Below are 13,061 nucleotides of genomic sequence, written 5' to 3'. Positions count from 1 at the left end.
GCAAGCCTTCAATTTAAATTATTATCTGTTTAGTCTCCATTACTAATTTCAAGTCAGCTGGTTATTAAATCTCTGACATAAGAGTTTTAAGTATCAAATCTGAATATATGGGTCCTCTTTTTCATGATTCCAGTCTACGGTTAAATTTACTTGTGAAAATCCTGGAAATCAATATGAAGTAGAGTAGAATGAACACAACTACAGGGAAAGGAAGGAGTGTGTATGCGTGCTGTTGTAGGGCCCAGCTGCTCCCTAAGGAGAAAACCAGCAATGTCTCCTGATGGGGTCCCTCGTTGTATGTGATTTACAGAAGGACAAAATCTGCGGTTACACGCTGTTTACCTTTGATTGTCCTATCTGCTAGACCCAGCGAGCAAGGATTTGCTAAAATCAGAGCGTATCACCAGTTCTGCAGCTGCAGGCTGCAAAAGTGCATTAGATTGCAACTCTGATCTTTGAGTCCAAGGCAACAGAGCCCTGTTCTCGGAGGGGCAATAACTCGGGGCTGTTCGCATGCGTCGTTACTGTCCCCCCTAGCCTGAAAGGAGCATTGGAAGTAGGAATGTTGCAGGTCAGGCAAACGGGTGAAGTAAGATCTCGAGTATTCTGATGAAAGCTTTCCTGAAGACTGTGGTAAAGGGTCTGAATTATAGAGTATTCCCATGCTTCTGGTAAATTAAAAAGATCGAATTATCTGAATAATACAATGAAGTCTTGACCTTATTTCAGAACATATCTTACAGTAAGCTGATACCATCTCAAGGTTGGTGCATCTTAGGAAGCTTGGTAACCAAAGTCATCGTTTCTAGTACGTTGCAACTGTGAAGTACAATAGATGGTCAGAGATGATATCATCTCATCTGAGGAACGGTAACGTCTTGGTTGCCTGCGGTTAGTCAGCGTACCCCTATGTTACTTACAATGGGAAAGTGTCAGACAGGGACCGAGCTCTCAGTGGGCTGTCTGCACTATCGAAGAGTATTCAAAGCAGAATTTCAGCCCCAAAGACTTTATTGTTTCCTGCTACTAATCAAACTACAGGTTTAGGGAAAAAACAAAATTGGAGAGACATGGAAAATACACAACAGCAAACCAACAGTCTGCCAGGACCATGAACTGCAGCAGTGTCACTGGGCATGGGGACATTGGCGACTGCTGAAGAGGTGCTCGGAGGTGGCAGGCAAGTTCTCCTTGCTCACTACATTGTAAGCTTAAAATACGTTATCACCTTTCAGTTCTAACTCTCACTATGGAACAATTGCAGGTTCCGTGGTGACAACACTTTTGCTTTCTGTTAAATACCAAATGGAATTTTCAGAGTTTCCTCCCTGCCCTCCCCTTTGGAGTTTTAATTAGTTATTAGAGTTGGGGTTTGGGAAAGACACAGCAAGGTTATAGGTGATAACTTCCAGTAAAGTAGACTTTTGTGGCAGATATGCCTGTCAGCTGTGTATTCTTCATCACTCTCTGGCAAAGAAGCTATTCCGGTTTTCTTCTAGGAGAATAGTAAAAAATAAAGGTCATGCTTTCCTCTGTCTACTTTGTACTTATAAAATACAAAATATTAAAGTAAGATGCCTCTAACTTGCATGTAAATTCAAAAATTACCTCTGCATTTATAGAATGTGTATTGAAAAGTAGTAATAAAATATACAAACTGTTTATGTTGTGTCAATAGACTTTGACAGTATGGCATGATAGGTGTTTGCTTGTTTTTGTGTGTGTGCTTCAGGAGTTTCTAAAACCCTTTTGAGACTTAATTTTCAGAGACTTGATCCTATATTAAAGTTGTGGCTATTTTCATTAAATATGTGGGGGTTGTTTTTGTTTTGTTTTGTGGGGGTTTTTTTTAATGGGAAAAATAGATAGTATTGTAAAAGTTTTTCTATAGGTTTCAGAAACCTAATGTGGTAGAAAGGATGGGTGGAATACCCCAAAATTCTTACATCTCATGAAATATCAATCTAAAATAGCTGGTTATCACTGAATTAAATAAATATGTTTCCATTTTTCTTAATGTGTGTGCATAGCAATAGTTAATTAATTACCAGTTAAGTAAAAGTAGACACACAGCTTTTCATCTAAGTATTTTTTTCCAAAGCATCATTTCAGACCTCTGTTCGTCATGCAAATTCAGTCTGGCCCAATAGTTCCAGTCTTTAAATACTTGTTTCAAAGGACAGACCTGCTTTAATCTTGTCTTTAAGCAGGCTTTTGGGCCTTTGAAATGGTTCTGCAAGGTGCTGCTGTGTCAGAGGATGGGAAATGTTGAGATGGTGTGTTTCTGTTGGTTCAGTTTTGGACCTGTGCTGGTGCTTCTTAGTGCTTTGAGCACCTCGTGTTGACAGCGATGGTGCTGTAGTGCTCTGGCTTGGGGTGCAGGGGATTTTTGCAGTTTGAGAAAAGTTGTTGTCCCATGGTGTAAGTTGATTTCAAGCATCTGTTTAGGTAATTTCATTCAGCTGTCTAATATCTTTTTTTGGATGTAAGTATACATAAATATTACAACATCTTTAAGCTCGAACCTTGAGTGGGGCCTCAATCTTAGATGTCTTATAATCTCAAAAAATACAACAGTGGTCTTGTCAAAGAGAGACAGAAAAGTAGCTAGTTTGAACTTCTTGGAGGCACCAGGAAAGTGAGAAATTCAACCTTGAAATCACTCATTTGTGTTCCTTAACGTTTTAACATAATATCAGAGGTGTTGTCAAATTTACAACAAATAATTACCCGGATAGTGATTCCATCTGGAAAATGAATTTGACCTTTTTTCATGGCTGTGCGATACATCCAGGTCTTCCTGTCATAGCAGATGCAGAGTCGCTAATGCCTACATGATGTAGAAACGAATAATTTGGTGTATTTATTGAGGGTCCTGAAAGTAAGCTGGGCCCTTGGTTTGTAAAATAGATTCCAGCTGTATCAAGAATAGAATAGCTGCACGTGTGTGTATACATGGGTTACAAAGCCTGATGAATTTACTTGCTAACAGGACATGTTCTCTTATTCGTTCATATAGAATTCAAGTTTTCCCATTACTCTTTTTGAAAAAAGATGTAAAAAAGATATGAAATGTCTTTTCTGCAGGATCAGACAATCTGAAGGGACAGAAATGTCCTGCAACCATTTTTTCTGGCTGCTTTTTTTCAGCCTAAGCAGTGGCAGTTCTGGAATTTGGTTGGGAGGGGAAGGAGTCCTTGCTGGTATCTTTCTGTGGCCACAACTGTTTTGCTTTTGCCTCACCTTGAGGTTGAGTAGCTTTTAAACTCTTGTGTGAGCAGAAGACAAGCTGGATATTCTCAGTATTTGAGCTTTTTTGTTTGTTTTGTTAACAGATTACTACAATAATAATGACTTATCAACCTTACCTTTGGTTTTAAGTTCATATACAGTACACGTGGAGCTGGGTATTGCATACATTTGTGTAGGTGTATGTGTTTTTATGCCCTTGAAGTCTCCAGCTTCCAGACTGCTAGATCTGCTTTGAATGAGAAGGGGTGGGGAATCGGAGCGGTGGCTTTTTTCTTAGTTTATTTAGCAGCCGAGATGGTGTACTAACTCCCTTTCTTCATTGTTGTCTTACCCGAAGGTAACATTAGAATTAAATTCTAGCTTTTTCTGTTCAGTCATGAGATGGTGACGTGGATTTGGGGTTATAAAAAAGGCCTTTTTGAAGCAGTCTCTAAGAAAAGAAAGATGCGAGAGAAAATTGTTTAAAAAATAGATGTGTCCTTAAACCAGCTGTCCTAACTGGAGCAGAAACCTTTGCAAAGAGAGGCGGTTCAGGGTCTTCACACAGATTAACAGGGGAAACGAGTGATGCAACATGTTTCCCCCCAGGGAAGATGAGGCCAAAGGTCATCGGCTCCTTTGGACCCGTAACGTCTAGGGCCATTAGTGACCTCTGTGCAAGATGAGGGAGTAAAGCAGGGAGAGAATCCCCTCCTGCCATCGCTGAGGGAGGGAAACGGTTTGCAATTCCAGTAGAACAGTGGGAGCTGTTCACACAGCTGTTCTCCCTTCCCAAATCCCAGCCAGCACACTTCCTTACACTTCCTTTGGCTGCAGCTGCTCCCACTGTCCTGCCTCGGCAGAAAAAAGCCCGTTTAAAAATAGCACACCTAGTTTGCTGTGCCGAATGCAAAACTAATGTGTATCCCATAACACTGCGGTTAGTCTAGGTACCTCCACACGGATCTGCAGTGTGCATCTGGCCTTCTCCAGAGCTCACACTTGTGCACGCACGGAAACGCTCCGCAAGCGAGCCGTTCGATGAGGGAAGCGAGTCGTAGGTACGTACAGGTTAGCGTAACCACCTTTGTCAAGGATTTTGTAAAAGCACAACAGCAAACACAAACGGTTTATCTCTGTGCTTGAATAGCAGCTGTTTAATCTCTGGTTTATGTTTCTGCTTTTCAGATATTATTTGGTAAAGTCTGTTTTCTGGTTTTAGTTCTCCACAGTTTCTTCCTGGAGAGGGCCGGGAGGCACTGGGACAGGTTCCCAGAGAAGCTGTGGATGCCCCATCCCTGGGAGTGTCCAAGGCCAGGCTGGATGAGGCTTGGAGCAACCTGGTCTGGTGGAAGGTGTCCCTGCCCATGGCAGGGGGTGGGGCTGGGGGGGCTTTAAGATCCCTCCCAACCCAAACCATTCTGTGATTCTGTGGAGGCTTTTGTCAAAGTGCTCCCGCAGCTGGCTGTGGGCAGATTTCTCTTCTATCCCTCATTCCTTATGCAAGGAGTTCTGCCTGAACTCCGCCAGAAGTAAGTCTTTAAGTGAAGAACTGCTGACATAAAAGCTCAATTAAGTAAACTTTATGTATTTCTGGAGTCAATTCTTTTTCACCCAGTTGTCGATCTCCGGTAGGTCTTCCAACACTGTTGTGGTGATGTTGGCGTAGCAAACCGAGCTAGGCTGTCGTTGTTGGCACTGTATCTAGAGTCTTTCAGCTCCTGTAAGCAGACTCTTTGCAGGATAGTCATAGAATCATAGAATCACTGGGTTGGAAAAGACCTTAGAGATCATCCAGTCCAACCGTATCTGTCCGCCACTAAACCATATCTCTCAGCACCTCATCCACCCGTCTCTTAAACACATCCAGGGATGGTGACTCCACCACCTCCCTGGGCAGCCTGTTCCAGTGTGTGATAACCCTCTCGGTGAAGAACTTCTTCCTTACATCCAATCTAAACCTTCCCTGGCGCAGCTTGAGTCCATTCCCCCTCGTCCGATCATCTGTCATTAGGGAGAAGAGACCAACACCCACTGCTCCACAACCTCCTTTCAGGGAGTTGTAGGCAGTGATCAGGTCTCCTCTCAGCCTCCTCTTCTCAAGGCTAAACAAGCCCAGTTCCCTCAGTCGCTCCTCATAAGACATATTCTCCAGACCCTTCGCCAGTTTTGTGGCCCTTCTCTGGGCACGCTCAAGGACCTCAATGTCCTAAAGTCAAGGCGTTGGGGCAGAGAAGGCACTTGAATCTTTGTGAGCAGAGGTAGAGCGGAAGGTTGTAGTCTGGAGAAGTAGCTTGGTAACAAACAGGACTAAAAGTAGTGTCTCCTCTCTCTGTCCTGTCCGGCGGCATTAGGTACTGGGCATGCCAAGTTTTCAGTAACAATGTTTTTATTTTTAATTACAGCTTACTGGGATCTTGAGTATTGTTTCCTCAAATTTTTGATTATGTAATTAATGTCATTTATAGGTGGAGAATTGTTTATGACTGAACTAAGTTGAAGCCTGTGTCGGGTGAAGCCACTGTGTGGCTTACCAACTGTCCAAACTGCCGTCTTTTTCCTCTGAGCACCACTCTCCTTTCAGACTTAAAACCTGCCTTTCTGCTTCTGCCTCGTTTCATTCTCACTCACCTTCTATTTAAAAATAAATAAATAAACCATATTGTCATACATATTATCCACCTTTAATTTCCTCAAATGCCTGCATCTTAAAATTGCAAACTACCAGTGCATCTGGTGCTTGAAACTATTTTACCTTCCCCAGGAACTTTGTACCGTGATTATTTTTTCTTCTGGCTGGTGGAGTTGAGTTAGACAAGAAACTTTCTCTTCATATGCTTTGAGAGAGAGCATGTCTTTTTGCTGCAGTTAGTCGTGCGTTTGCACTGTGCCTTTATTACCAGTGTGAATATCCAGGTTTGACGCAATGCAGTTGTTTCATTGTTCTTTCCCAGGCTTTTGATTTATTGCTAAAGTATTAAAGAGGTATATGAATTTGTTCAGTTTTGTTTGTGACTATTGAGATGATAATAATCTAATAAGAGTTGTATCAACTGGGAGATACTTAGGAAAATGTTAGGGAAGAACTTGACATCTCAGAAACTTTTAAGTGGTGGCGATTGCTGTTTTGCCAATGAAGTCACTTATTTTTTCAGAAATGTCCCTTCACTGAAAGAATGTTCATTTTCTTCTCTTCAAGCTGCCTTGTATTCTCCTTCTCGTTCCTCTTTCCAGTTTAAAAAGTCTATCTCAGTGACTGTTTTCAACTTCTAGTGTTTTGAAAAGATCAGATTGTACCTATAAGATATAGTTCAATGCTTTAGTGCAATATAATTGGGGAAATACTAAACGACACTGACCTCATTTCCTTTAGAACAATGAAAATTAATAGTTTCACGTTTTATTAGGCTGATATTCCAGATGTAGTGTACATTTAATTAAGTGTAGTTTCCTTTTGGTTATGGTATGTGTATCTGCTTTTTGTCGCAAATTCTTTCTAGTTTTACAGTTTTCCACATGTTTTCTTTCACCATTTATGATTTTTTCAAAGCAGAGCTATAAGGATTTAAATCACTTTAGCATGCAGCAAAACAGTTCCCATTCAAACAATAAACGCCATTTTAAAAAGCCTTTAGATCTTCTGTCACTTCATAAATATAAATGTATAAAAACATTATGCAGTTGTAGTGCCCACCTGCTAATTAAATGCAGATTTCCTCAAACTTGTTTTAAAATCTGCTTATTTGTTTCAACTCTGTCTCTGTTCAGAATACATATGGCCCTTGTGAAACTAATTATGCTTATGGAGCAGCTGTTAAATTTAGTGCAACTAATTTTATCCAATATTTTACATTTTAATTGATTACCTGTGAAGAAATTAGCAAATTAACACTTATTGTGCAGTAACTGAATGGGCTTTTATGGATACTTTCAATTTTTACAAGTGGACTAAGTGTTGATGGAATAAAGACGTTTCTTAGGATTTTAGATAGGCAAGTTATTGGTGAGCCTTGATTATCTGGTGTGAGAATTTAGGGATACTGAGTGATGCCAAGCATCTGTGTGTTCTGTAACTTAGACATGAAAAGCAGATTCGAAAGTAATAGCTTTTCACAGAATTTTGGTAACATATGGGCTTATCTGGATCTAAGAACTCTTTGAAGATCTTTGAACTTGACTAAATGACTTAACCTTTGGCATGGTGGGTGGGTGTTTTGTGTGCGTTGGTTTGGGGGAAGGGGGTGTGCATGCTGGAGAGTAGACTGCCAGCCTGGGTTTTTTTCTCTCCTCCAGTGGTTCTATGACTTGAGCACTTTGGGACTTGCTTTAATATGAATAACTGGGTTTGTTTTTATTTTTCACCAGTAATAAAGTAGAAAAATCTCTATTCCCTGCTTGATCTGTGGACTCTTGCTCTTGTTTAGAGATGAATTCTTGGCACAGATGACTTGTAGCTCCATTTCATAAAGTCTTTACTTCTTGTTCTGTATGTATCACAAGGTATTTTTAATAGTAAGTCATGGTAACGTATGGGTGAATTTGTTCACAACTGGAAATGTACCCCAGCTCGTTATACACTGAGTGGCAAATTCCACGTACTTTAATTTTCACTTTATGAAATCATCTTCCACTGCTGAGAGCCCATTGTGCATTTTGGGTGTAGTATAGGCCTTGTGGAAGTTTGCATAAAGTATAAATAAAGGTATTTTAGGATTTTGGGCTTACAGGTGAAGAAAAGAGACAACTGTCTTACTAAAATGGTAGCGTACTGTAGAATGGAGTTCTGTGGCATCAAGTGCAGCTTTCAAGGTGCTTAAGCCTGGCACTGGGAAGGTGCTGGTGGTGGCCCTCTGGCTTGGGGCTAGTCCTCGCTCTACCCGTCAGCTCAGCCTGTGCTGACTGTGTCCCCCTGTCCTGGGGAAGACACGATGAAATATGGAATGTATTTTAGGCAGCATGAAGTGTCAATTTTCTTGTAGGTCTTGATCTTAGTTTTTTAATTACCTTTAGCCTTGGTGCACTAGAGAAAGGGCAGTAGCTTTACCTGAAGTTGTCAAAGCCTGATCTAGATTTCTGAGGTTTCGCTGTTCACGCTCTGCAGCTGCCGCAGAAAAGTGGATGTTAGAGGTTGAATGTCACCTCAGCCTTCAAAAGGCTGAGAGAGGGGGGGAAGAAGCATCATGGAAATTAAGTAGAGAAGGCTATCTGGATTGCAAAGTCAAAGACTCGAAGCTTACGGCATTCCAGATTTGCTTTTAAATATGGTCTTAATTCTGTCCTGGTGCTTGCAGGATGGTGTGTGTTCACGCGGTCGCATTACCCAGTGCTTTCAGACGAGACCAAGCTGACCGGGGAATTGTGGCTTCTTCTTTGAAGATGGCCCTCTTGTACCTGCTTGGTTGGAGCTTGTGCTTGGTGTTGCAGAATTAGCTTTGATTGTATTAGGTTGGGTTTAATGAGACTGGGATGGAAGAGAGATTGGAGCTTCCCTCAGAGCAGGAGGGAATCAGGCAGGTTTAGCTAATGCGGTGTTAGAACAGTTGTATGTAGGAGGGAAGCTTTAAGTGGCAGTTTGTTTTGGGAGTACTTACCAGTAAATAAAATCCCAGGAAGAGTAGGGTTTGAAAACGCAGCACAGCCTTTTGCATGCTTTTTGGGAAACTGTGCTTTTCCTTCCTTGTATTTTTAAAACGTTTTTGTAGAATTTCTTTGCTTTCTGAATACATATTTTTGGCCTCTCAGTAGATGATATTCTATACCTTTTGCTTCCTTCTTGCCATGAATCTAATCTCTTTAGCTTCATTTCGTTGTTTTCTTAACTTTATGGAATCAATAATCTCATTTTTGTTCTCATGTTTAAAATTCTTGACTTTTTTTCCTTAAGTTTTCCTTAAGTTTTTTCCGTAAGTTTACATCTTATGCCTATTTTTGAAAGATAAAGTGAGTCTCGTTTGCTTATTCTTTTGGTCACTTTGCAACTTTTTTTTCTGCACTGTTCCCTCTATGGATCCCCTAAAATAGGGCATCACAGTCAGTTTGGGATAGGCTGGGGGTCTGCAGCCAGCCCTGACCCCTGCACTGCCCGGGAGACCCTTCTACGTGTGCTAACTTGTTATCTGAGCTGACAAGTGCGACCAAACTGAAGTTGTCTCTGCGTGAAGCCAATTCTGGATTGTCTGCATCTGTGCTCTGGGCTGATCCACAGCCCAGATCAACTGCTCTGGTAATTGAAGGATGACTGAACGGATGTGTCCCGCCGAGATGGCTGCTGTGGAGTAGAGCTTCACAGGTTTTGTTAACATCATCACTGTAGTACCCCATTGATAGTCATCTGCCTGACTGGGACAGGGATCACAAGCTGTAGCAGCTATATTTATAACTGTAGAACTCAAAGGTATAGTGATTATTATCGTTCACTCTTGGCTAATAAATTTTATGGGTGCAGAAGATTGCAAGGGAAAGAATAGTGACAGCTTCTATGAAGAAAACATTTCTAAGTTTGTTAATGCTGTTGTAAGTACATTATTACAAATTTGATGCAACAAATCTACTTGGAATTTATGAAACCTGTTTTCCTGTATGTAATTTGGACCTGCCATTTGGACATGTGAACGAACAGAAATCTCGGACTCGAGCATCCAGCTAATCTGAGCAGAATTTGCTGTTTGCAAGTTCAAACTTGCACTGAGAAACTAATCTCTCTAGTAAGAAATATTTTAGATTCCTCAGTTATTTGTGTTTGAAGGACTACACCCTCATGGAAGGAGAGGCCTTGCATCAAATGAACGTGATTTGTGTTGCTAAAGGGTGATTTGTTTCTTCTGGTTTCTGATTCTGCATCTTACGTGCACAGTTCTCAGTTCCCTTGCCCATGGCAGGGGTGCTGGAACTAGATGATCTTTAAGGTCCCTTCCCACCCAAACCGTTCTGTGATTCTATAAATCATGGTTACCTTTGAACAGTGAATGTCTGTAAGGCAGTGGTCTGTAAATCTGTGCCTGCCTCATCACGATGTTTGTAAAACCAGTGTGTTTGTGCCAACCAAAAATTGGATTGAATATTCAGAATACTCTTTTAAATCAAAACTTCCTCTACCTGAGGACTAAAAAATGGATGGATGCTGTTTAATTTGTGATGACATACTAAAAATCCATTTTGAGACAGAAAATGTTGTATAGTTCATAATATGCCACTTCAGTGGTAATTTGATCTATTGTATTAGCGCTAATAGTGTGATGGATAATAGGAGATATTGTGTTGCAAGAGATCCATCTGCTGAATGAAATGTAAGACTGAGGTTCTGACCCCTAGTGCAGGTCTGAAAGGCTCAGTGGCAAGAGCAGGTATGTTAACCCCGCTACGCTGGACAAATTCCAGACCCAACAACATTCTTCCTAAAAGTAATTTATAGCTTCATCTGGCTGTAGTATTTTCTTTTGCTTGTTCTATTGTTGAGTTTTATTAAACAGTTGTTGCCTTTTAAATTGAGTGATCTTTTCAGTGTGATTTTGCTTTTAAAGGCCCTTGGAGTTTTGAGTTCCAAGAGGTGCTAAATAAACTCTTTTTTAGAGGGTTTTAAAAAAAAAAAAAAAGCCCTCCTCCCCCCCCTCCCTCGTCTCCCAGCCCTCTTGGTACTTAATGAAAGGTTTCAATGAGGTGCCATCAGAACGTTTGTGAAGACGTAGATTGTAACAGAGTCTAAAGCAAACCTGAGCTGCTGTTTTCTTAAATACACATTGCGTATAGCTACTCATGTACCATCAGTACAGATGTACTGTTCCATGAGTAAGTCTCAATTAAGATTTAGAAAATCATCTAAAGGAAACTCAGGAATCACGAAAAGGGGTTTTTTTAGATAATTTAGCGAAACTCGCACTATAATAGTGGTTGAGCTGTTTTTGTTCAGGTATATCTGTAACAACAGACATCTATTACAGAGGGATGGATAATGGGATTGAGAACTGAGTATCCAATAGCCCTGCAGGAACTTGTAACCAAGAACCAGCTGTGTTCCCAAACCCTTGCGCCTGTATTCAGTTTCTGGCGTTATTTGTGACTTGGCCTGTTTATAGGTTTTCTGCAAAGTGTGTTTCAAATCTCAGTTTCATCGTAAGAAGCTGTGTGCAAGTGTCAGCTCTGCAGGCTAAGGATAGCGTTTTGGACGCGTCACTTCTGGGTCTCCTGGTTTTTGTTGGAACGTGGCTATTGTTAGTAATTAATATATAAATACAAGCACTTAGCAGCTTTGATTATTTGCCAAGCTAAATTGATTAGAACTTAAGAATTGAAAGTTTAATGTTAAAAAATAAATTTCTTTCCTTCTCCAATAGCTCCAAAAATGACTTTGGTAATACCAGTTTACTTTGTTAATGGGTGAATACTACGTAGTGTGGTTTAATTTATTTTACATTCTTTCCTCAGAGTAGAAGCAACGCTTTCTTTTTCACTTTCAATAAACTGGCAGGTTTGTGTTTAAAAGTATGAAATGACTAAATGCTTCAAAACTTTGTTTGAAATAGTGGGGCGATATAACAAATCTAAGGTACAGTGGTAAATGCATGACTGCTAAATTTTAATCCTGTGGATTTTGTGTAGATCACGATCAAGACCTCGTCAACGTTCTTATAGTCGAAGTAGTGAAAGATCCAGTCATAGGACAACTCATAGCAGGTCTCGTGAAAGAGAGCGGCGTAAAGGCAGAGAGAAAGAAAAAGTAAAAGAGAAGGGCAAAGGAAAAGAAAAGGAGATATATGGCCCGAAGCCTGGGTAAGTGAAACGACAAACAATGTGACTATAATAAAAACAGGGAGCAGTTTAGTGCGGTCTTACCTTTTTGTAATCAGTTTGCTTTGTGGCACGAGATATTTTATATAAACAAAGTGGAAATAATTTAAAATCTTTGAATAGTGTGATTCTTAATATTTTAAAATCATGGGATGTGACAACATTTAAAACTAAATGATGGTTTAATTTACAATTCTTTTTTCACCTTGATTTGCAAATATGCTAAACAGCTTCCTTCAATTGATTTAATGTAGATATTTTCCCAGTACAAAATAACTACAATTTAAAGACAAAAAGAGGCGTATTGGGAAGTGTGAAGATTATTTCCTGTGAAAACATTTTTCCCTGTTGACCCCCCCCACCCCTTCCTACTTTGTCAGAAGTTCCTGTTGGGCTTCATTTGTGGCTCAGCGTACAGTTTCAGCAGAAGCACTTGCTCTGGGTGAATGATGGGCTGCTGTCAACCTGATTTCTGCTGGAAATGACTTGGACTGTTGACCTTGTTGTTACAGGTGTCAGAAAAGGCAGTTTACGTAACTACCTCTGCTTTATACACCTTGATCTCCTGCAGCTTTACTGTAATGTTTGTTTTTCTCCTGTTTATATGATTGGTTTTAAAAAGGAAGACACTGGTGTGTCCCTTCGTGAATTTCCCTTTGGTGGATTCCCACTGAAACGCTAAATGGGAATTTCTAGAGTAACATCCTCCACCCACCTTTGTGGAGGTACCTCACAACTACCTCCATGGCTTTATGGCTTGATGATTCTACTTACTCAGTCACAGAATCACAGATCAGTTTGGGTTGGAAGGGACCTGAAAGCCCCCCCAGTCCCACCCCTGCCATGGGCAGGGACACCTTCCACCAGCCCAGGTTGCTCCAAGCCTCATCCAGCCTGGCCTTGGGCACTCCCAGGGATGGAGCATCCACAGCTTCTCTGGGCAACCTGTCCCAGTGCTCCCACCCTCTGCAGGAAGAATTCCTTCCTGATATCCAATCTAAACCTTCCCACTTTCAATTTAAACCCATTACCCCTTGTCCTGTCAC

At 40.8% G+C, this 13,061-nt stretch overlaps 1 long non-coding RNA gene across 1 annotated transcript in view; it reads left to right on the top strand.

The window, feature by feature from the left end:
- Positions 1 to 12,014, top strand: part of LOC104515875 — a 28,476-nt gene extending 16,462 nt beyond the window's left edge. The window contains exon 3 of the long non-coding RNA XR_727948.1: positions 11,827 to 12,014. This is a non-coding gene — a long non-coding RNA (uncharacterized LOC104515875). The remainder of the gene's footprint in view (positions 1 to 11,826) is intronic.
- The last annotated feature ends 1,047 nt before the right edge of the window (positions 12,015 to 13,061 follow it).

Source organism: Eurypyga helias, unplaced genomic scaffold (genome assembly GCF_000690775.1).
Source record: "Eurypyga helias isolate BGI_N326 unplaced genomic scaffold, ASM69077v1 scaffold941, whole genome shotgun sequence".
Taxonomy (NCBI): domain Eukaryota; kingdom Metazoa; phylum Chordata; class Aves; order Eurypygiformes; family Eurypygidae; genus Eurypyga; species Eurypyga helias.
Note: the sequence above shows the minus strand (reverse complement) of the source record. Positions and strands in the feature narration are given on the sequence as shown.